This window comes from Paroedura picta, chromosome 11 (genome assembly GCF_049243985.1).
Source record: "Paroedura picta isolate Pp20150507F chromosome 11, Ppicta_v3.0, whole genome shotgun sequence".
NCBI classification, from domain to species: Eukaryota; Metazoa; Chordata; class Lepidosauria; order Squamata; family Gekkonidae; genus Paroedura; species Paroedura picta.
In genome coordinates, this window is record NC_135379.1 from 49,412,647 (window position 1) to 49,437,982 (window position 25,336).

A 25,336-nucleotide genomic window follows, 5' to 3' on the forward strand; every position below is an offset into this window, starting at 1 on the left:
TGAAGTGTCTCTAAATTAACAAGAGCCACTTAGCCCAGGCAGCGTTGCCTTTAGCAGCTCCTAAAAACTTCAGGGGGGAAGAGAGAGAGAGAGATCTTAAAACAGGAAGCTTAGTAAGCTCATAAAACTGTTGTTGGAGCCAGGAACACATAGCATATTTAATCTGCAAACTGTGAGAGAGTCTACAATGATTTCAGCAAGATCTGAGGCATGCCCTCAAGGTTTGCTGGGATCTGGGATTAGGGGGTTGATAAGAACCTCAGCTGCCCATGGACATGTTTTTCTTCTGCAGTTAAACACAAATGCAGAGAGACGTTTGACTGCTGCTTGGCGTTACTGCTCAAGTTATATAAAAGCTTTGCAGCTCCTTTTGCTGTCAATATATCAAAGTTGAAAAAAAATCATCAAAGTGTGAAATTTCATTTAAAGTCTTTGCCAGTCTACAGCTCTATTTCACAGACCTATCAAATAAAAGTATAGATGAGGAAAATACACTCACAGAACTTGGATGGGGGGGGGATTTTGCTGCGTGCCCCCCCCCCATTTTTTGTTTATTCCATCTCCCTTTATTTGAATTTTAAGATGGAGCACAATGGCAAGAAAATAAGAGAACAGAGATTGAAGGGGGTGGGGAGGATAAAACAAAAGGTGCGTGTTTTTAGAAATACTCTGTTAAAAAGCCAACTGAAATTAATTATCAGAACTGAGCCATTTCGTGTTATTGAACGAAAGGTGCTCTATTAGTTAGTTTAGCATCTTAATTTCTTACAATATGTCTTGACTTCATGCCACTTCAAATATGAGGGCCGGCCTTCTTCAAAGTATCTCCTTAGCTTAGGGGATTTACCACAATCGCATACAGAAGAAAACTCTGACTTTTGAGATAATCTACTATAGTCTAAAAGCATTAACATTCCATTACTAAGGTCTTCCTGAGGATTTCATGACTCATTGATTCACTCTTGCTCCGAGTCTGCTTCTTCTTAGTGCATTACTGTCTCCTCACAGAGTGCATGCAACAATGGCCATTAAACCATTTCCTTTCATAACTCTCAGGCCTCCCCCTCACTAGAATGGATCCCCATATTTAACAAGCATCAGATGATTTACTCCGAAAGAAAACTGTGGAAAGTTTCCTAAAAATGCTTTCTAACATCAAATATATACCTCAGCAGAAAGGCTGATGTGTTCAAGAAATTCTCCACCATTACAAGCAAGGACAAGAGAAAGAAGATAAGAATTGTAAAACAACTTATACACTTAAAAGCACTATTTATAAAAATAAACAATAATAGCAGCAAAGAAAGCCATCCTAACTCCTCTGGGATCCAGGGGGGATTAGGCAGCGGCTTCAGTAGGTCGGTCCCCACGTGCATTTATTAAACTTTTCAACATTCAGAAAGAGTGTTTTGATTATTTTGCAGAAGCTGGGTTTTGTACTGAGAAAACTCTGCCTCTTTTCAAATACGTATGATGCAAATTTAAATTTTACAAGAGGCTTTCAATATCCGACTAACCATTTTCATTTCAAAAGATTTTTCTGCACACTGTTGAGTCTCAGCCATCACACAAGTTTTGCAACATTTTTTTTTGGGGGGGGGTCAAGATAATGTATGCAATATCTTCTTTGGTTTTTTTTTCTTCTGGAGACAACAGTACAGCAAAGTTCTACTGATGACCATGTGCAGCAATGTGAAAAACTGTGTATATGCACACACACACACACACACACACACACACACAAACAACTTTAAGCTCAATTTAGATTCCAGCTTTTTGTCCTTTTAACAATTATATCCACTCGTTCTCTTCCCTAATCATTAGATTTGTCACCCCACTAGTCATCACAATTATTTCAAAATAACCCCTATCTCACTGATTTCATTGGAACCTGGTAAACGTGTGCTATCCATTACCTAAACAGCAAATCTCCTACAAACATGGCAGTACAATCCTAACAGTTATACCCTTCTAAGTACACAGAAGCCAAGTGCCTTAAAAGATTGCAGAAAAACATGGGATGATAGCAACTGTAATGTTAAACAAAAAAATAGTCTGCACCTACAATCAGTACAAAGTTCCTTAACATTTGCTTTTAAAGCAGGCTACAAAATAACCTTCTAAAAATCATTATGTACCTGCTTATCACACATTAAATTTCATCTCATCAATAAATTCTTTAACTACTTTACACAGTTTACACTGTTAGATTTTACACACAGCTTCAACTAAGTTATCACAAGTTGTTAAGAAAGTATGTCACAGGTTTCTGATGTCTTTGTTTTTAAAATCGTATTCTTTTTCAAAATAATTTGAGATACGCAATAAATAAACTGTCAGATCATAATTAATTTTTAATAAAGAGCCTAAAGGAAACAATTATAGATATCAATCACTAAGGCACCTTTCCAAATTAAAAATGTAATTGTAGAAATCCCCCAAACAGCTCCTAAACATGAGGAGGGGGGATCCTTATACTCGTTTTATTCTACTCCCTCCAAAAAATAAACTTTTGTTCTTTGGAGTTCATTAGAACCAAAACAGTTATCACATTCATGCTTTTAACAGAACATGAACAAAGAATAAATCAAATGCCCTTCTTAAAAGAACAATTAGTAATTTAGTGAACTTCAGTTTTCAAAAAGAATTGAAAATCACTGAGTTTTAATGTGGCCCCTGAAAATGAACTCAAAATTGCAGGCTCAAGCTTCAAAAACGGACACGGCCTGGAAAAAAATTATAACAGTTTAGTGCATACTGTTATTGCACTATGCTCAGTTAGCCAATGCAGGCTTATTTAATGGGATGTACACATTAAACTTGCCAAAATGGATAGCCACCCATACCTTGGGCTCTTTTTTTTTTTAAGGCTCCATAGGCTGGGATGCAAACGGCCCATCATTTCAAACTGAAGTGGCAGCTGGAAAATGTGGAACAGCTGGCAAAGAGCAGTGAGAAAATGTTTTACATAAATATCTCTACATATAAACTGGCAGAAGGCCACAAAACACTAGGCTCAAAGGATGGGATCAACACGGTGCACCAGAGGATTGCAATAATTGGGGGCTGGGAGCACAGGGTGGATTGTTTCAAACCTTTTTTCTTACGTGGTGTTTGCAAGGGACAATACCCAATTGGCAGCCTCTCCCTTAGAAAAGCTGCAACTGGGAACAAACCAAAAGTTGAAGGGCTAAACTAACATAACAAAACAGATTCTCCGGCTGAAGCCTTCTAGGGCTCCTTTGATGCGCTGGCTTGCCCAAATTGCTTTGTTTTCATCTATTTGCTCAGCCTCTTTGCCCCCCCCCCCAGCCTCCCCCTCCACTTGCTTTCCAAGTTTGAGAAAGTTAACTGCGGAGAGCGATTTCCAGCCGCGCAGCGCTCCCCATCCCATGAAGGAGGCTTGCAAGAGGGAGCCAAGAAGCCCAGGGAAAGAGAGGAGTCCCTCTCTCTCCAGCGACACAAGGAAGACTCGGAACCCAGGAGCCCGTCCCAAGTGACCCCAGTGGATACCCAAGCCTCTGCTCCTCCGGGCTCCGAAAGTTCACGCCAAAAGCTACCAAGTCGCCTCGACGCGGCCACGGGAGCTTTTCCTCGTTTTGCAACAGCAGCGGAAACAATCCTTGCGTTTAAAAAAAAACATACAAACACACACACACACACTCCACACTTTCACCTTCCTCCGAGGACCCGCCGCCTCGGCTCCCCTGCTCCAAACTTGCAAGCAAACTTTGCAGGGCCGGCCGGGCGGGCGGGGGGAGAAGGGGAGGCCAGATTCAAGAGGCATCCTGCGCCCCACGGCAAACCAGAGGCCGAGGCTGCGGGCAGGACCACATCCGAGCGCGGGCTCCAGATGTGGCCAACTTCCAGGCGCCTCCGAAACTGCTGGCAGGACCCCCCCACCACCACCACTCCTTCCTCCTCCTCCTCTTTTCGGGAGCCTGCAAAGCCCTGCCCAGGGCCGCCGGGCGGAGGGACTCGGGTTCCGTCCGCTTTCCACGGGACCGGCTGGCCGAGCGAGCGCCCCGGAGCCCGCCTGCCCTGCCTCGCCGGCGCCGGCGCAACCAGGGGGCCGGGCAGCTCGGGCGGGCATCCATCCCCCCCCCCCCCATCTCCTCCTCCTGCCGGCGCGCACCATTTCCCGGAGAAGCCCTTCTGGCGGCCGGGCTCCCTCCGGCGCGGCCGGGCGCGCTGCGAGTGGAACAAAGAACTTTTCCTCGCCTCTGGCCGCCGCGCGCCTCTCTCCCAAACTCGCCCCTCACGTACCTGCTGCGGCCGCGGCCCGCGCGGGGCTCCCATCGGAGGCGAGCCCGGGCGCTCCCTCGCGCTCCTGCTCAGTAGCCCCGATCCCCGCGCAGGAAGGAGGGCGCGGGGCGGCTGCTGCTGCTGCTGCTGCGGCTACTGCTGCTGCTGGGGAGGGGGGAGGCGCAGGAGGGCTCGCCTGCGTGGGTCTCCCTCGGCGTGGGTTTAGGGTTGTGCCGGCTTGCTTACCCGCGTCCCGCCCGCCCGCTTGTGCGCGGGCCCCCCTTGCCCTCCCGCTCCGGCGTCCGTGGCGGGGACCCTGAAACCCGATCCCCTCTGAGTCACCCCGACTGACATCCCCCTGATTGGGCTCCCCCGCCCACTCGCCCAAAGCGGGGCGGGGGGGGGGGGTCGGCTTGTTGGCTGCCGGGGGGGGGAGGAGAACTCCTCGTTTCCCCTCTCGCGTGTCCCCCGTTCCCTTGCCCGCCGGAGCAGACCGAGAGGCGCGGCCGGCGCTGCCACTCACGTGTGCGCAAAGTTGTCCTCTCGGCCGCCTCCGCTGCTCCCCTCGGCCAAGTTTTGCAGATGTTCCGGGGCTGTCCCGCTCGCCGCCGCCGCCGCTCCCTCCCTCCTTCCTTCCCTCCCTCCTCCTCCCCCCTCCCTCCCGGCCTGCCCGATCCTCCTCCTCCTCTCCTCCTCCGCCCCGGCGGCTTCCCGTGCAAGAGGAGGGGAGAGGGGAGGGAGCGGATCTCCAGCCCCCACCGGCCGCGGGACTCTTCTCGCAACTTTCTTGGGCTTGCACGTGGGGAGGGGGGGCGGCCGACTCCCTCCCTCCCTCCCTCCCTCCCGCGGGTGCCTGGCTGCGGGCCCGCTGCTTTTTTTTATTCCAAAAGGGCGGGAATGGCGGGAACCCGGGTGAGGCGCTGGGCGGGGGGGGGGGGGGCGCGGTGCCCTCCTCGCCCCGGAGTCAAACTGGACGAGAGCGGCGCGCTCGGGACCCTCCAGCCCCCTCCCCTTTCCCCTCCTCTTCTTTCTCCTCCTCCTCATCTTTCCCCACTTTCCTTCCCCTCCTTCGGCTTCCTCAGAAGGAGCCACTCCCTCCCTCCCTCGCCAAGCAGGGACAGCGGGAGCGCCCTCTCGGCCTCGCTTCCCCTGCTGCCCTCGCCCAACTCTGAGCCCCTTCTGCCGTCCCACAGAGGGGCTTAGGCGCTGCCCGTGGCTCTGGGCGCCACCAGGCATGTCCCATGGCTCCAGATCAGGCAACCAGCGCCACAGTTTTTAAAAGAGAGAGAGCGCGAGAGACATTAACCTCTAAGGGGTCATTTCTTCAAATCCTGTTGTCTATACCTGACCCAGCGTTAAGGTCACACTTAGTGGCTTTGGAGTATATGTTCAGGTCTCATCCCTTGCAAGTCACCCTTTTAAAAAAAAGACATTACTGGCATGGAAGCGTTTGCCCAACATGCCTTGTGATACATCCCAAGATACCAATACAAGCATCGACCTCTGGCCTAACTGATTTTATTTCATAGAGGGACATCTGAGCACAAATATTTGTTCCATCAGGGCCCTGAGATATGACGAATATTTGTTCCATCAGGGCCCTGAGATATGATGAATATTTGTTCCATCAGGGCCCTGAGATATGACGAACAGTGAACAAAACAAAATCAAAGTCCATCTTTAAGACCAACAAAGGTTTATTCAAGGCATAAACTTTGGAGTGCAAGCACTCTTCCTCTTCAGGTGATTTGAACAGGACAACTTGTTCCTATAGTGATAGTTTGCTAATCTTCAGCTTTCACAAATGGAAGCTTCAGATGCAACCCTATTTGGCAGTGTCCCGCTTTGGGCTAACATGGAAGCTCACCACAACTGAATGTGATTTCTCCCCCACTGTATTTATTTAGCCTACCTTTTGAGACAGGAAAATGAAAAATCCATTTTAAGGAGAAAAGTATTCATTTTATTTAAAACATTGCTACCTTTCTGCCCAATTCAAGGTCCCCAGTATAATGTCTTGAGTGTTTGTGTGTGTAAAATGCCATCAAGCTGCAACTGACTCATGAGGACCCAGTACGATTTTCAAGATAAGAGATTAGCTGAGGTCATCTGCCAGTGCTGCCTTCTGCATAACAACCCTGGAATTCCTTGGTGGTTTCCCTTTCCAACACTAACAACAATTAAATGAAAATAAACACAAACAGGGAAGAGGGTCAACAGTCAGGGAAGCAAAACAAAGTTTTTACCCACTTGTGGAAGACAAATAAGAATTCTATCCCCTGGGCAATTCATCTAAGTTTTGATGCCACAACTGAAAAGGCCCTTTGTCAGGTTGCCCACCTGTCTGGTCCCAGAAGTAGGGCCTCTGAAGGTATGCAAAGTGGCCAGGTAGGTTAACATCGGGGTAGGTAGTCTTTTTGGTATGCTGGCCCCAAACTGCATAGGGCTTTCAAGGTGAATACCAGCATTATGAATTGGACCTGGGAAGCAAACTAGACCTGGGAAGCAAGCCAGTCTAGATGGAATAAAACAGAGACCTATTCCAGTGTGTTCTGGATGCAGCATTCTATACCAGAAGTAACTTCCAGACAGTCTTTAAGGTCTTCAATTAGTATATCAGGGAGAGAAGGCTAGAAACCTCCTGCTTGACACATTACTTTTCTACTATAAAGATCTGAGAAATGGTCAAGAATCACGTGAACTGCCCACATGTAATCCAAAACATAACATTTTAGAAACTGGTTTACCTCCTAATTTGCTATTAGTAAAACTAGATGAGATATACTTAACATTCACCTTAATTATTCATTGAATTCACTAAAGAGTCATTTGGGGTTTTATTATGTTGCTTTTAAATGGTGGTATTTTTATGATTTGGAAGCCATTCTGAAGAATCAGGAAAGGTGGCCTATAAATATTTTGACTAATTAATTAATTAATTAATTAATTGGGTAGCTAACTCTTTTTTAATGAAAAATATTAGATATCTTGCATGTGAAGGAAAAATAATAATAATCCTGAAAATCAATATGACTTGGCAGTATACAGTCTATTTGTGTCCATTACAAAAATCACTGTGAAAACCATTCCAGTTTTTCAATATTATAAGATACACTTGATACGCAGAAGAACCTAAATAAGTATTAACACCAGCTCAGCTTTGACTTCAGATCTGATCTGTTCAATACACACCCCATTGACCAAGAGCTAGTTTGTATTCTGGTTACAGACCTGCGGTACAGTAAGAGTTTAAATAGGGTTGGTATAATCTTCATATCATGTATATGTATGGAGTGAGATCTAGGAACATAAAATGCCTGACACTATATATTCAGGTGTTAGACACTCTTTTCCTGAAATGGACAATGCAATTAACCATCTGCCTCTTATACTACATTCTTTAAAAATTATACTATTTATTTTTGAAAAATTAAATACCTCTAAAAGAAGATTTTTATTTGATTAACACTACAAACTTAGATTTACACCCTTCTAAATCCCTTTGAGGTCAAGGGGCTTAGGAAACTGTCTAGAACTACAAAATGTGAGTCCAACGGCACCTTTAAGACCAACAAAGATTTATTCAAAGTGTGAGCGTTCATGTGCAGGAACACAAAAGCTCATGCCTTGAATAAATCTTTGTTTTGAGTCCAAGGTGCCATTGGACTCACATTTTGTTGTGCTACTACAGACCAATATGGCTATCCACTTGAAATTGTTTAGGACTGCACTCTTCGATAACATTGCTTCCTGTCCCAGCTCTGTACCCTATGAACAAGTTCCTAGTGCATGGACAATTCTTCCTCTTACACGGCACTTATGTTTGCACAAGATCAATGGGATTCAATGAGCCCTTGCACAAATGGGTGTGCTAATGCAAGAGTCAGTGCACTCTAAAACATGTAGAACTTGTTCCTAGGATTCACACCACAATCAGCAGAACAACCTTGTAAAGAACTTGGTTGTGTGCCTCTATTCTTTTGCCCAGCTGGTACATGATTATGGGCTGGGATGTCATCAATAGGCAGACACCCAGTGTTATCACCTCATGGATGGCCACCCGGACTCCCCCCCCCCCTGGAATCATTTGCCAGATGTTTGAAAGCAGTGACTGAGTGGCTTGAGCAGAGCCACCTGAAACTCAACTCCTCCAAGACGGAGGTCCTGTGGCTAGGAGGTAGGGGAGCCGACCAGGAAGCACGTTTACCATTCCTGGCAGGGACGCAACTTACAACCGTGCCCCAGTTCAGGAACTTAGGTGTGGCCATCGATGCCTCCCTAACTATGGAGGCTCAGGTCAAAAAGTAGTGGGCCAGGTGTTTTACCATCTTCTCCAAGCCTGGCTACTAGCCCGGCTACTAGCTGTCCCCCAAACACCTGGCCACGGTGATCCATGTGACGGTCACCTCCAGAATAGATTTCTGTAACTCGCTCTACGCTGGCCTGCCCTTGTCCCTGACCCAGAGACTCCAGCTGGTGCAGAATGCAGCTGCTAGGGTCCTCACTGAACATCATGGAGGACCCATATCCAGCCGGTGCTGAGGCAGCTGTACTGGTTGCCAGTTGTTGTCCAGATCCGGTTCAAGGTTTTGGTTTTGACCTTCAAGGCCTTATGCGTGTTGGGCCCCACATACATGAGGGACCGCCTATCACTCTCTGCCCCCTCAGAGCTTTACGCTCTGCAGGTGAGAATTTGCTGGTCGTTCCTGGCCCAAGAGAGGCACGCCTGGCCTCAACCAGGGCCAGGGCCAGGGCCTCTTCAGTCCTGGCACAACCTGGTGGAATAAACTCCCAGGTGAGCTGCGGGCCCTGCGGGACCTTGCTGCTTTCCGCAGGGCCTGCAAAACGGAGCTCTTCCGCCAGGTCTATGGTTGAGGCCAGGTTAGTGCAGGAAGAGCACTTGGGGTTCCCCTGTTTGCCAACAACGGACACCATATGATATGTCTCTCCTCTCTCCTCCCTCCCCTCTAATAGATGAATAAGGGGGGGGGGTTGAGGGTACCACCATCTTACCTGTTGTTGATGATTATAGTTGTTGTTATAGGCCTTTTAATGGGTTTGACGGGTTTTAATGGGGTTTTAGTCGGACATATGTGAACCGCCACGAACCTTTGGGAGTGGCGGTCAATAAATTGAAGTAATAAATAAATAAAATAAATAATAGTTTTGCAAGTAAGCTCATATAGCAGTGTATAACGGAACAAAATGCGCTTTCTGGGTTTTAACTCTTTTGAGGCTTTTGGATGTGATGTTCTATGCTGTTGTAAACCACCCTGAGCCATCCTGGGAGGGGTGGTCTAAAATCCAAACATAAATAAATAAATAATAGACATTTTTCACACATTTAGCTGAGAGTCTCCAAGAGCTAGTCCACACATGGCCATTCATCACGCATGATGGAAGCATCAAGCGAAGATTGGCCTTTTCTCATCCTTCATGGTAAATGGTGGTAACCACAGGGATTTAAGAACCTTATATAATTGGTGTGATTAAAGTGGTAAGTTTGCTTCATAACAATGCCAGTCCATGTATTTTATGCATGTTTGTATACATACTTGCTTGTGAAAATAATCATGCTATCCATGGATGAGATGCAGAAAATATGAGATTATACAAAAAGATCTGTCTGTGGCATGTGCTCAGGGTCTATTAGAGAGGGCCAGGACAGCCATATTGACCCATGCCTCACATTCAAGGAGGGCCTCAAAGTCAGGCTTTTGACCTCATGTCTAAATGGGGTTGTACATAATTCACAAAGATACACTGACAGGGTTAAAAGTAAAAGATGTTCATCATACAACTTTAAACTTGTGTCCCATTGACCCATTACGGGGGGAATAACGCACATTTGGGGTGGGATGGCAGCGACTAAAATCACCGATGCCGCCAAAAAAGCTGCGTTAGCGAAACGCGGAAGAAAGCGCAGCTTCCGGGTGACCGGGGCGCAACCAGAAGCGGCGCCGGGATCGCCGCATGCATAATCGGTTACTTTGGGGTTTGCCGCCGTCGCGTCCCATCCCGTGCATAACCGGTGTGCTTCGCGTCTTCCCCCTCCGAGTTTTCCATGTGACCCGAAATCGCCGTTTCGGCAGCCGTGCATAATGGGCTATTGTCCCTTGTTTATTTGTCCAGCAAAGGCATATTATGCCTTTTATACCGAAATGGAGAAACCATTCAAAAGACCTAATCTGCCCATTTTTATTGAGTGATAAGGATGAAGACAGCAACAGAATACAGGATGATCTTGATAGGCTCGAGAAGTGGGCTAAACTGAATAAAATGAAGTTCAATAGGGACAAATGTAAAGTTCTGCATTGAGATAGGAAAAACCAAATACACCAATATAAGATGAGGGAGACTTGTCTTGGCAGTCGCATGAGTGAAAAGGATCTAGGAGTCTTAGTAGACCATACATTGAACATGAGTCAGCAGTGGCTAAAAAGGCAAATGGAATTTGGGCTGCATCAAACGGAGTATCGTGTCCAGATCACAGGAGGTGATGGTACCACTTCACTCTGCTCTGGTTCAGCCTCACTTGGAGTACTGTGTTCAGTTTTGGGCACTCCAGTTGAAGAGGGATGTTGACAAACTGGAACATGTCCAGAGGAGGGCAACAAAGATGGTGAGGGGTTTAGAGACCAAGACGTATAAAGAAAGGTTGGGGAAGCTTGGTCTGTTTAGCCTAGTAAGGAGACAACTGAGAGGAGATCTGATAACCATTTTCAAGTATTTAAAAGGGTGTCATATGGAGGATTGAGCAGAATTGTTCTCTCTTGCCCCAGAGAGACAGACCAGAACAAATGGGATGAAATTAATTCAAAAGAAATTCCGTCTAACCATCAGGAAAAAGTTTCTGACAGTTACAGCAGTTTCTCAGTGGAACAGGCTTCCTCAGGAGGTGGTTGGTTCTCCATCTTTGGAAATTTTTAAACAGAGGCTAGATAGCCATCTGAAAGAGAGCCTGATTCTATGAAGGCAAAGGGGTGGCAGGTTACAGTAGATGAGCGATTGGGATGTGAGTGTCCTGCATAGTGCAGGGTTTGGACTAGATGACCCATGAGGTCCCTTCCAATTCTATTATTCTACGATTCTATGATTCTATGTCACTTTTATTATGGCTGAATTACTGTATTCAGTTTTTAAATTTAAACTATCTCTGTTTATCTTGCTAACCTCCTTTATGCCAATAAAAGTATTGTGTGTTTGTGTGTGTTCTGTGGGGGGTTGTGGTGGTGTGGTGACAAATGAGGGCATGGGTGTGAAGAGATGGGTGTCAACAACCTGTGGTTTGGAATGTTCGTTGAGTGTGGGAGACTGGCCATTGGGAACTGTGGCATAGTGGTTAAAGATGAGCTTTCCAAAGCCATGTCTTCAGATATGTGAAGGGAAAACCAGAATGGAGACTCTTCTTAGAGGGAGATTACATGGCAACTAATTCCTTCCAGTTCTGCATTCAACATTATTTCCCTTCTTGTGTGAATTAGGCCACAGACACTGAAATGTCCCCCTGCCCTAATACATATGGGGTAGTCACAGTACATGGGTGTCCACCCTGCTCCTTCTGTCTCCATTTTTTTTTACTGTTGATATAATGTTATGTGCCTACATGCTTCTTTCACTGTTGCCCCTTGGAAGAAGAAGAGGTAGATTTTTGTACCCTGATGTTTACTACCAAAAGGAGTCTTAAAGCGGTTTACAAACACCTTTTCCCTTCATCTCCCCACAATAGACAACCTGTGAAGTATGTGGGGCTGTGAGAGGTCTGAGAGAACCTGGAATGGCCACAGTCACCCAGCAGGCCTCAGATGTCTTGAAGCAGTTTAAAATCACCTTTTCTTCCTCTCCCCATAACAGACACCCCGTGAGGGAGGTGGGGCTGAAAGCTCTGAGAGAACTGGGAATGGGCCACAGTCACCCAACAGGCCTCAGGTGTCTCGAATCAGTTTAAAATCACCTTCCTTTCCACTCCCCGTAGCAGACTTGCCATAAGGGAGGTCGGGCAGAGAGCTTTGAGAGAACTGGGAATGGTCCACAGTCACCCAGCAGGCCTCAGGTGTCTGTAAGCAATTTAAAATTGCCTTCCCTTCCTCTCCCCATAATAGGCATCCTGTGAGGGAGGTGGGCCTGAGAGCTCTGAGAGAATCTGGAATGGCCCACAGTCACCCAGCAGGCCTCAGGTGTCTCTAACCAGTTTAAAATCGCCTTCCCTTCCTGTTCCCATAATAGGCATCCTGTGAAGGAGGCTGCTAGGGAGGGCGGCAAGTGTAGGTGCCAGCCCAATCAGGGTGCGGCCAGCGCAGCTGATTGGCCCGTATTCCAGGCTGGACATCCCGGATGTGCTCCTCTCACAGGAGCGTTTCAGAATTATATAGAGGATCCATGGATGGATGGATAAGGGTGCATATGTGTATAATTACAAAGTGACAAGAGCTCAGGTGTTACACAGCCACGTGTGAACTAGCCCTCACAGAGCAGGAAGTTACGACACATCAAGAAAGTAGCTGTCCAGAATTTGAAAATGTGCGGTCCCATTCCCTCAATACATTCTTCCCATTCATGGATCTGTTTCTCTCCGAAAAGCCTTTATACAAAGTACAGTTTAATTACTATTTCCTTTGATTTCCATGGAACTTAAGCATGCCTTTCACCAGACAGTGCCTAAGGTGTTTTGACTTTCAGTTAGCAGGCCAACCCCCCCGCCCTCCAAAAAAAAAAAAACGACCTTGGGCAGAACTGAATCACAGGTATGAAAACCTTGAGAGAAGAAGAGGAACAGGACTTTCTGGTGTTTTATGGCTGAATAGATTTTTTAAAAATTAGAGAGACTTACTTTTGCCAATTGAAACATAATATAAATGTTTCATCACCCTGACAATTGAAATGCTCAGCAGAAGCTTAGAACATCCTAGGCCCTTCAGCAAAACAAAATCAAAACAGGCAACACGGTGTTGAAGGAGGAGCCTTCCTAACAATTTTTCATATCTGTTCCAGAAAGTTTGCGTCATTATTTCCATTACCTAGATGGGGGGGGGGGGCACTGATTTATTGTCAAAAATACTGTTCTGGTAGCAGGTTTATTATTAGCTCCACACATTGCTATCATGTCTCGTACTTCAAGGCTCCTGCCTATGGAGGTTAAAGTTTCTACTTCTCAAGACAGGCCACCAAGCCCACTGCAAAATAAGCTTTACCTCCCCATTCCCCCAGCTCCATCACTCAAAGTCAGTGTGATTTAATTGGCTAACTGAGGCCTTTGTGTTAGCCAGTTTGTTTGATATTACATTGGTCTGTTTGCATCATTTAACTCTCTTGAACACTGAGATATATCAACATAAAATTTACTACATGATTCTGTTCCACCTTTCAATGCTAACTATCAAACATAAATCTTCTCAGATGACTTACAAGGCTTTGCAAGACTCCTGACAGAAACAACCACCAAGAGCCTTAGCTCCATTCCTGAAACTGGGAGTGCAACATAAGATAAGACACCCCACATAACTACTCAAACGGGGTTAGAGGTGTCAACAGGGAGAGGGAGGCCAATGTGTAAAATAGGAGTCATCATGAACTTCCTCCATCCATGGCCTCTACGTAGCCTCTAAGACTCAACACCAGTTTCAGCAGAAAAGCTCCTCTATCTCCCTTCACAAAACTCTACACTGGTTTGATAATTCTCCTTTACGTAGTTCTGTAACAGTAACCCACCTCAAGAAACCACACATTCAGGGAATGAGTGGTTGGTCATGAACCATCACTCCCAGCAAATTGCCAACATACTCTGGCAACAAAGATGGTGAGGGGTTTGGAGACCAAGACGTATGAAGAAAGGTTGGGGGAGCTTGGTCTGTTTAGCCTGGAGATGGCATGACTGAGAGGGGATCTGATAACCATCTTCAGATAGTTAAAAGGGTGTCATATAGAGGATGGAGTAGAGTTGTTCTCTCTCACCCCGGAGGGGTGGACCAGAACCAATGGGATGAAATTAATTCAAAAGAAATTCCGTTAAAACATCAGGAAGAAGTTCCTGACAGAGCGTTTTCTCAGTGTAACAGGTTTCCTGAGGAGGTGGTGGGTTCTCCATCTTTGAAAATTTTTAAGCAGAGGCTGGATAGCCATCTGACGGAGATGCTGATTTTGTGAAGGCTTAAGGGGGTGGCAAGTTACCGTGGATGAGCGATAGGGTTGTGAGTGTCCTGCATAGTGCAGAGGGTTGGACTAGATCAGCGGTCCCCAACCCCCGGTCCGGGGACCAGTACCGGTCCATTGATCAGTTGGTACCGGGCTGCGGCTCCTCCTTGTCCTCCTCCATGGCTGCTGCCTCGGGGGCTGTCCTGCCACTCTGCTGCCGGTTCACCTTTGGTGCTCTCTGGCGGCCAGTATGGCTGGGACTCCACTTCAGCGTGGCACTGCGCAGCTGCTGCTGACAGTGCCCCCAAGCGGGTGGTGGGAAGTCAGGGGCGCTGGTGGAAAGCAAGTGGAGCAGGGGCTCAGGTGGAAGCGACGTCCCTCGGCAAAAGACTACCCCCCCCCCGGGCCTCAGTAAAATTGTCAAGTTTTGACCGGTCCCCGGTGATAAAAATGTTGGGGATCACTGGACTAGATGACCCATGAGGTCCCTTCCAACTCTATGATACTATGATTCTATGATGCTGGGAAAGGCAATGCAGTGGGGGACACACATTAACATCACTGAACATCAAACATTTTGCATCCAGTGGCATTGTTTGGTAAACACTCATGATATACTTCTTCCTTGCCTCAAAACAGTAACTGCAAATAAAGTTCCATATAACTCCATGCAATAGACAAGTATTTATTTTTATCCACACTCAAAGCAGCTTGTTTACAGTATAAAGAAAACAGCTACATCACAGAACATTGAAACGATGGTACAACATGCCCAAGACATCCTTCAGACTTTGACAGTCTTTGAGAAGATGTGAAGAGGTGTTATTTTATAATGCGGGGCTAGCAACCAGAATCTATGACCCACAGTTCACAAGAGGCTACCCTTAAAAGTAAATCAGAACTATCAATTTCTGAAAAATATCTGCTTGAAAAAATATTTACACCTATGTTAAAACAGTTTAGAGATAGTAACCTTTGTTCATGCCTTGATGCCCGTATCTCAAGGACTGTGTATGAATGAACCCATGCAACAACAGTTGCGTTATTTCAGTTTGCTACTTCTTTCCATCCCCTCTCAGGATTGTCTGTTCATTCTCTGCCAAAGCATGGACCTTCTCCACTGTGGCATATGCTCTATGGAATGGTCTGCTGGAGGAGGCAAGGAGGATTACTCCTCTCCAAACCTATAGGAAAAGAATTGGATCTGTTTAGTTTTTGAACCTTTACTGAAGTTTGAATTATGTGTTTTACAATATTGTGCCCAGTGTCTTTTGGATGTATTGGTTTTGATTACAGTAATTAAACTTGACATTACCTGAGCCTAGATAAATATGATAGGGCCATTCCTTCCCAAGAAGAGACACTACAGGCATACCATCCAAAGCAGATGAATACAGCAACTACTGGGCATTAAAAAATAACTGTTTTATAACAATGGCCTTTAATCTCAAATGGAGTGGTTTTCCAGTGTACAAATGATACTACTTAAAAATCCACCTCTTAATATCACATATTAATTAATATACAGTATATAATTTTTTTTTTACAACAAACATGTCAAGAATAAATTTCATAACCATCACATTATAAAAACTGTAGTTTCCAAAAGTTGGGGGGTATTAAAGGATGATCCACAAATGCAGTTATATATTTATATTTGTCTATGTATCCAAAATGGATTGGATGTCTTGGATATTATTGTACTACTAGGGGTGAAGCCCTTTGCATAAAGGAATACAACAGGTGCTAGATTGGGGGGGGGGGGTGGAGTGGAAGAACTCTGTGGACAGCCTCCTCCTCCCCCCAGGATCTGGAAAGGCCTCAGGCAGCTGTTAGGGAACTCACCAGCAGGGGGAAGCTCTCATGTGGCAGGGATCTGCAGCCTCCAAGCCTTGGAGGGAAGTAGAAGGAGGAGGGGTGGTCAGGGATGGGGGACGGAAGGTGATTGGCTGGTTGCTGGACAGACAGGCAAGCTGGTTGGAGAGGCACTCAGGGACAGCTGCCCTGTGTGAGTGTTAAGTGCAGAGTGGCACTTAAGCCATGAGACAAACTCCTCTTCCAAGGTCTTACTAGAAACATATAGTGGAACAGATATGACACTAAAAATTCAACAGGAAAGAACTTGTGACCCTTGTCATTATCACTTTCAGTGTATAAATGAGTGGGATACAATAACGTAAGTTATACCACATCTGAAATAGTTCTGTAATGATACGCAAGCCCTATTTATGTAATAATTGACATGTACTTTTCTTTCCTGAACGCTTCCTGCCTTTTCCTACCAATTTAAAAACATGCAAGTACTCATATGAAATAAATTAACATTGTGAAATGAATTTTTTAAAGATATAATAATAATCATATCCAATAAAGCAAGAAATATATTTAAGTTTGAAATAAAAAAGTGTTCTCAGTTTCAAATAAAATGTCACAGCTCTCCACAAGAGCTCATGGAATATTCAGCATTACTCTTCTTACGATGTTTGAGGTTTCTTATACATATGAGGTAGAAGGATGATAACTAGGAATGGAACTTGGCTGGTACTACAGACAAGCTGCAACATTTATATTGAGCAAGTCTGTTGAGGATTAATTGGTCTTCTTCATTATCAGCACCCTATCAACTTTTCCAAAGCTGCTTATTCTCAACTTTATCTTATGCAAGCAGTTTTTTGTTGCATAAAAGAAATTCCAGCACTATGCCAAGAGAGTCAGAGCCCTCAAAGGGAGGCATAAGAAGTTTCTACAAGAGGCATGTACTCTACCGATTTCCCCCACACCTCCAACACACAATTTCAATTTTGGCTGTTGCATATATTTTTAATGTAGATAGATCTGCCTCTTCCTACTATGTACTAAAATCAGAGTCCAGTAGCACCTTTAAGACCAACAAAGATTGGTTGATTTTATTGTGCTACTTGAGATCAACACGGCTGCTCATTTGAATCTACAGTATACTAGTCAGCATACCACACAAAGCTATTATACATATATACATCAGTACCCAAATGTGGCATATAACAGCCCACCGGGACCATTTGTGGCAAGGGTAGTCAAACTGCGGCCCTCCAGATGTCCATGGACTACAATTCCCAGGAGCCCCTGCCCAGCATTTGCTGGCAGGGACTCATGGGAATTGTAGTCCATGGACATCTGGAGGGTCGCAGTTTGACTACCCCTGATTTGTGGCCATAAAATATTCTGGTCTCTCCCAATAAATCAGACCCCGGAACAATGTTTTCTTGGGGGGAGGGATTCTGTGAGTTCTGCCCATGGAATTCCCAGCATCTTATCTGAGCCTTAACTGCGGGTACCAATCTTGTTTCTTATAGTGAATTTAACCCTCTGAGCTTTATACTGGGGGGGGGGGGGCATTATGTCCAATCTCTCTTTGTTGTACCAGTAGAGAAAATCAGAACTAGGCCTGAGACTGCAAGCATTAAATTGTTCCGTTTGTCAACTGAGGTTCTAGCTGATAATATGGTGTGAGGTGTGAATTAAAAGCTCACTTTGTAAAAGGCTGTTTACATTCTATTGTGCTGCTGCATAAGGGAATGAAAAAAGAAAACATCAAAGAGAGCCTTGCCTTCTAATGACACTGGCAGCCTTTGTTTATTAAGCTGTAAGGTATATAACCCTTCCATACCACAAAAGCACCTCTTTCAATGGTATAGTAATAAACCGATTTATCTCAATCTACGCAATTACTTGGTTAAAAGGCAGATATTATTCTTACTGCCCATGGTTAGAAGACACAGTACTGAATTAGGATATTACTGATCTAAGCTACCGCGGAGGACTCTCTCAGATCCTTAGGCTGCAGTGGCTTCTTTAGGAATTGGCTTGCTGCATTCTATAGTTACTACATTTCCTAGATGAAACCCAAATAAAATACAAATCATTGTATCGAGGCCAAGAAACACTCTAAGTATAAATGTCATGAACTCCCGAGCCAATCTGCAAATATTTTCATGCTAATAATGTAACCTGACCACCCAGCAGTCATTTATGAACATACGATAACAGGCATACACCCTCCTTTAGTGAGCTAAATCAGTGCTAAAGCGTGGAAATGCATTCTCCGTTTCCCTGCTATCTGTTTGGCATTATCAAATGTAAGTGTCTACAAGCTGATTCACATCCATATCCTATCTCAAGCAGACACTGGGAGAGGCCCTCAAATTGCTATCAGATTAATCAGACAGAAATAACATTGGGTCGGTATGATCCATGTGCTGATGATACAACAAATCATATATCCTCACTAAGTTGCTGACTGAGCATGAAACCGGTTGAATAATTTGGCACCCTAAAATGGATTCCTCTGTGCCCCAAGGCAATGGAGACTTTGCCATCAGGCATCTTGCCAACATACGGATTGTAAGGGATTTGTCCTGTGCTTGAGAGTCAATCCATCAGCTGCTTTCCTCATTCCTCATGAGTTCAGTTCTCCTCCACATTTCATTCTTGTGCCATCTACAGATATTTAGTGGGTTTACTTTTCTCAGTATCCCAATATGTTTCTCCATCCTCTTCTGTCTTGTTTTCCCAACACTTTTGAACAGGCTAAATCTTGCAAGGAACGTGTGTGCTCAAATTCACGAGAAGACTCCAACATGTCTAGCTGTCACCCATCCAATACATTGCCCTAAAGAATTTAAAGAGGGAAAACCTCTGCTAAACATCTCATTTGGGAACAGCCATCAGCTCAACTGTGCTTTCTAGCTGCTAGAAGAACATTTTCATATGGCTTTACCTGTATTGTCAGTGGAGCAATGATATACAGCCATGGGTTCAAAGATTTGTCCATATTGGCTTCAGTTTTAGCCTAGAGCCAGATGGAATCATTCAACCTGGAATATAAAGCAGTGGTCCCCAACCTTTTTATCACCGGGGACCAGTCAACGATTGACAATTTTACTGAGGCCCGAGGGGGTAGTCTTTTTCCAAGCGCTGCCACCGCTTGAGCCCTGCTCCACTTGCTTTCCCGCTGGCGCCCCTGACTTCCCGCTGTCCACTGAGGGGCTCTTGCCAGCAGCTGCTGCGCAGTGCCATGCTGAGGGGGAGCCTCAGCCATGGCAGCCACCGGAGAGCATCAAAGATGAGCAGCAGCCAGGGAGGAGGATGAGGAGGAGCCGTGGCCCGGTACTGACTGAGCCACGGACTGGCACCGGTCCCCGAACCGGGGGTTGGGGACCACTGATATAAAGCATTGTACAGGTCTGTGGCATATCCTATCAGAGAAACCCCTCTGGGCCACTGGAGCCACTTCTGTGCTGACTGGAAGTCAACCAGTCGCCACCAGAAGTGGTATCTTTAGCAGTAAGCTTTATGATAAAGATCCTGCAGGGGATGGTTGGAGATCAGCCAAGACTTCAAGCTGACCTGGAGGACACAAGAGTTTCCAGTTCTCTCCTGTTGCTTCTGAGAAATGTAAGAATAGTAAGAAAAGGATGCCAGTAGCAAGCATCACCTCACAAAAAAGAAAATCCCAACTGAAGCTAGCCACGACAATACAAGGGAGTAGGTGTGAAGTCACAACCCCCCAGCAGGTCAGTCTAACCCTTTGAGACTTCCAGTTAGGTAAGACCATATCTGTTTGGCAGGTATGGGACTTGGGGGGCTCACATGACTGTATTGCCAGGGCCAGGGCTCCATGTTCTGAGGCCGATAGGGGATTCAAACAGTGATAACATTTAAATCTCCCATAGAAGCTGTTTTTAATTATATCAGAACATTGATGCTTGCAGCAATTCATTTCCTTCAAACATAACAGAAAATAAGTTCAATTGTGTCGGGCCATGAAATAAACCAATTTTCAGCAGTACGACCAGAAAGCCTTTGAAGATTAGGTAGAGCGGCAAGGTGGCCAGGCCAGTATTTGCTGCTACTTAGATCCTTCCTTCACAAAACATTGTACAACAATGCACCTGAATTTGGTTATTTTCTTCTGAAATTTACTTGTTCCTTTTAGCTTTGGTCTGCTAATTTGTATTCCATATTGTAGGGCTGTCCATTCCAGCTTGCAAAAGACCAAATGTTGAGGTGGAGAGACCTCAGTGGATTAGAATGCCATCAAACCCGTCTTCCAAGGCAGCCATTTTCTCTAATGGAACTGATTATGGTAGGGTACTTTGGCATGCTTCGGCTGCTTCGGCAACCACAGAAGCGCTGAGGTGCTGGCCACCTTGGGCTTCTGTGATCACTGAAGCAGCCGAAGTGCACCGACGTGCCCAACCCTAGAACTAATCTCTTTATCCTGGACATCAGTTGTAATTCCATGAGATCTGTGGCTAGCTAGAGATTGGCAACCATCTCTATAGTCAGTAGTCCCCAAACCCTGGTCCTGGGACCGGTACCAGTCCGTGGATCAGTTGGTACCAGGCCACAGCTCCTCCTTATCCTCCTCCCCAGCTGCTGCCTCGGGGGCTGCCCTGCCACTCTGCCACTGGCTCACCTTTGGTGCTCTCCAGTGGCTGCTATGGCTGGGGCTCCCCCTCGGCATGGCACTGCGCAGCTGCTGCTGGCAGCACCCCCAGTGGGTGGCGGGACGTTAGGGGCACCGGCAGGAAAGCAAGTGGAGCAGAAGCACAGGTGGCGGCAGTGACGTCCCTTGGCAAAAGACTACCCCCCCCCCCGGGCCTCAGTACAATTGTCAAGCGTTGACCGGTTCCCGGTGATAAAAAGTTTGGGGACCACTGTCTACAGTGATATGGACTTATCTGTTAATATGTTATGCAGTGTTTAGCAGAACTTAAATGCTTAATAAATCTAACAATGGGCTGGATCTTACAATTCCCTTCCACTGATTTTTATCCTAAAACTTCCTTCTGTCAAATCTTCTGTTACTAGAGAAAGGCTTTTTGATGATGACTTTTTCTGATAGACTTGAGGGCCCTGTTCACATTTATTGACATCATTTATGCTCTGCCCTCTTCCGCAATGGAGACCCCAAGTGGCTTACATCCTTCTCCTCTCCTCCTTTTCTTCCCCCTCAACAACCTGGTGAGGAGTATTTGTCTGGGAGCGTTAGACTGGCCCAAGGTCCCCCAGCAACCTTCCATGGCAGAATGGAGACTCAACCTTGTGTCTTCCAGATCCTGGTCTGATACTGTAACTCCTGTAAAAGGTAAAGGTATCCCCTTTGCATGCACCGGGTCATGTCTGACCCTTGGGGTGACGCCCTCTAGCGTTTTCATGGCAGACTCAGTACGGGGTGGTTTGCCAGTGCCTTCCCCAGTCATTACCATTTAGCCCCCAGCAAGCTGGGTACTCATTTTACCGACCTCGGAAGGATGGAAGGCTGAGTCAACCTTGAGCCGGCTGCTGGGATTGAACTCCCAGCCCCATGGGCAGAGCTTTCAGACTGCATGTCTGCTGCCTTACCACTCTGCACCACAAGAGGCTCGTGTAACTCCTGTACCACACAGTGAATGCTTGTACAATCATCATCATCATCAACAACAACAACAACTTGTCCTTTCTCTGGCAACTCAAGGCAGGTTACAACAATTTAATTTACATAAATAGGATAAAATCAATATTTCCAGAGGGTTAGTTGTGGAGATCAAGGGGTGGAACCAGCAGGGATAAGCAACAGCAGCCAGAAATCAAGCAAGGGAGCCAAGATAAAAAACCTCTGTTTCTTGGAGGGTGCCCTTCTTTGCTAACCTGGCCAACGCTTGCCACTGAGCAATACAGATAGGTATGAGGTAAGGCTTGTACCCAACAGCTCCCCACCATCCTGTTACATGGGACAAGTCAAAGGATGGAGTTCCAACAGGGTAGCCCAGCTGCAGAAACCACAAGACTCCTCCTGTGAGGTCTGCAGAAATTCAGCATGTAGAGTGTGCACTAGATTTTTCTTAATATTTGCAATGAGTAATTCCCATGTTACATTCAAGGCATTGAAACCCCACATTTATTCACATACTAGTTCCCAGTTTCATTTATGAAGTCAATGTGCATTAGCTCTTTCTTACAAACAGGTTGCGTGTACATAGAGGCAAGATGTACATGGAGTCACTGTAACATGAACCAAGCTCTTGTGGAAGGGGCTGTAGATTTATGTGGACATATCTTTCTCAAGCTGCCAACAGCATCTGTATAGATTTATTTAAGGCATTCATATGTTCAAGATGGCATACATAAAACAGCAAATTATAACAATAATACTCTAATGCAATGACAGTAAGAAATAACAAACAATATTCCTTCAGGTTTTCAAGAAGAACTTCCTCCTTAGTTCTTAAAATTAGGAGCAAAGACAAACTTAGCCAAGTAAAACATTTACATTACTCTCATGTGTTGAAATAAATGGGACCAGTTTACATAAACACCACAATCACATGATATGCTTTTCTTGTAATTACCAGTAAATCAACGTAGAACGTAGTGTAAATCCCCCTTGAATCATGCGTAAAAATGCTTACAGGCCAGAAATAACAGAATTCAAGCTAAACAGCTTCTCCAAATAATTTGAGAAGAATCAAATTATCATGTCAGCTTAAGCACTGTGTTGTTTTTAAACAATTTCTTATGTTTATTTCCAATTAACACATATTTATCTTCCCCATGAGGTAAAATGAAATTAAAATATACACTAAAGAAATTGTATCTTCCTCTGTCAACAAAAATATGCCTTGGCATTTCAACCACTGAAGGTTTGTTCATTTAAGCTGAAGATCAGTATATGGACTATACAAATAAATGTCTTCTTGACACTGAAGGAGCAAGGGTTAGGTTGGTCCATTGAAAGTTAAAAATTATATGGAAGGATTTTATGCTCTTGTGAGTCTCTGAAATAATAGACAGAAAGAGCCAAATCACATCTTTAAGGGTTTTTTTAAAGTCACATAGCCAGTAATGTTTGAGTTGAAGAAACAGGAACTAATATGTTCTTTGATTACTGACTTTATAGACCATATATATGCTCCAGATAAGCTTGTCAGCATTGTTCTTATGCTGTATAAGCTGTAGCTACAGTTCAGAGGAAGGGACTGTATTCTGAAGCATGTCCCAGAGGAAAACATAACTGCATTCTCTTCCCTTAAATACTTTACCTTTCAAGCAGCCATTGCCGCTCTTGGCTGTTCTCTGGCTAGTGAGATCTCCTGCAACCCTTCTTGGAGGAACTCGATGAAGTCCACGTGGAGAGGGGCAGTAGAGTTGCCAGTGCTAGCTTGGAAAAATGCCTGGAGATTTGAGGGTGGAACCTAGGGATGGAGAGATTTGGGAAAGGGCTGAAGCCTCAGCAGGTATAATGCCATACAGCCCACCCTCCAAAGCAGCCATTTTCTCCAGGGGAACAAATCTCTGCACCTGGAGTTTGGTTAAAAGTAGAGGGTCTCCAGCCACCACCTGGAGGATGGCAACCCTAGAGCCATCCTTGCCTTTCTCCTGCTGTCCTAGAGAATTTAAAGAGACAGCCATTCTAGAAGACTAAGACCCAGTGTGAGCCAAGTGTTCTCAGATGCCAGGCTTTGTCACTTTTTCCTTGTTTCAAGGAAATGGTCTGCATTTAATTATATCAGAGGTTTGCAACAAAAACAACAACAGAAACTTGGATTTAATATATTGCCAAGACAATGCAAATAATGCACTGTTAATGTTCTGATACATACAGTATTTGCTGGCGTATAAGACTACTTTCCCCCCCCTGAAAAACATGCCTCCAAGTGGGGGGGGGGTCGTCCTATACGCCGGGTGCACTTCAGTTGGGATAGACATAGCTGCCCATAGTGGCCCATAGTACTGTAATGTAATGTAACAAACTCTATATTTTGAGTGGAAATGTTGGGGGGGTCGTCTTATACGCCCAGTCGTCTTATACGCCGGCAAATACGGTGATTTTCTTGTGATCTCACAGTGGGAGGCCCATTCAAGGATCACAGATTGTCCTGGTCCCCATCTCCACTCCAAAAGTCTTTTGCAATGCCAAGAAAGCAATTTCACCCCCTTCCCCCTCCCCACTGTAGACTCCCAAGCTGCACGGATGTCATGCTCAGCAGGTTCTGTGGTCCTGGGAATGACTGTTTCCTGGAGGCATAAAGGACCATTGGGAGGAGAGCAAAGCTAAGGAGATTGCTGATCAACAGGATCTTATTCTGATGGATCATGAGATCCAACCTCATGTGCTTTTGAAACCCTTCCAGTGCACACCCAGAGGCACTGTAGTTCAGTCCTGCTGCCAACTTGACTTCTACCTATCCATCTCCTCTTCTGTATCTTTCCTCTTGACACACTTCCTAACACCATCAGTATGGGATGGTGGAAAGTGTAGGGGCTAGAACAACTGCTCACCCCCTTTCCAACTGTCCTCCTGAGGCAGGAGGCTATTGTTACTGGAAGTCCATTGAGCGGAGTGCAAGAGGATGGAGGTTTTTTTGCCACTGGGATGGGATGACTGTTTTTATGTGTTTTATTGGGATTTTTTTGTGGTGATTTTATGATGTTACCCACTATAGACCAGAGTCCCTGAGAGTGGTAGGCTATAAATCAAACGAACAAACAAACCGAGGAAGAGTGCTTGCACTCGAAAGCTCACGCCCTGAATAAATCTTTGTTGGTCTTAAAGGTGCTCCTGGACTCTGATTTTATTGTGCTACTTCAGACCAACACGGCGACCCATTCGAAACAAACGTAGTATTAATGTGGTTCATCCCATTGCCATTCATCTTCAGGAGATTCCTCAATCATGTAGCAAAACAGGACTTTGAAGATGGACCAAAGGAAAGGAAAAAACAAATCTAAACAGCTTGATGACTAAAAATGCTGCAGGAGGCATGGATTTTTTTTTAATTGCACCCAGCTTCTACAGCATACCAAGCAGCTTCCAAGAATAATAAAATGCAACAACAGAACAAACAAACAAACAAACAACAACAACACAAAGTCAAGCCATCACAAGATAATAATTACAACACAGTTGCCAAAGATTTGACCCTTAAAATACACGGCC

General features: G+C 45.4%; 1 protein-coding gene across 5 annotated transcripts in view; it reads right to left on the reverse strand.

The window, feature by feature from the left end:
• The window catches only part of GLI3 (GLI family zinc finger 3), a 261,843-nt gene extending 256,956 nt beyond the window's left edge, over window positions 1-4,887 (reverse strand). For 2 of the 5 annotated variants that reach the window (XM_077304554.1, XM_077304553.1), the window contains exon 1: window positions 4,267-4,627. The gene's annotated coding sequence lies outside the window, so the exon portion shown is untranslated. Of the gene's footprint in view, window positions 1-3,676; window positions 3,697-4,266; window positions 4,628-4,768 lie in introns of those variants that run through there. The other 3 variants (XM_077304551.1, XM_077304550.1, XM_077304552.1) reach the window with 3 other exon arrangements.
• Between the last annotated feature and the right edge of the window lie 20,449 nt (window positions 4,888-25,336).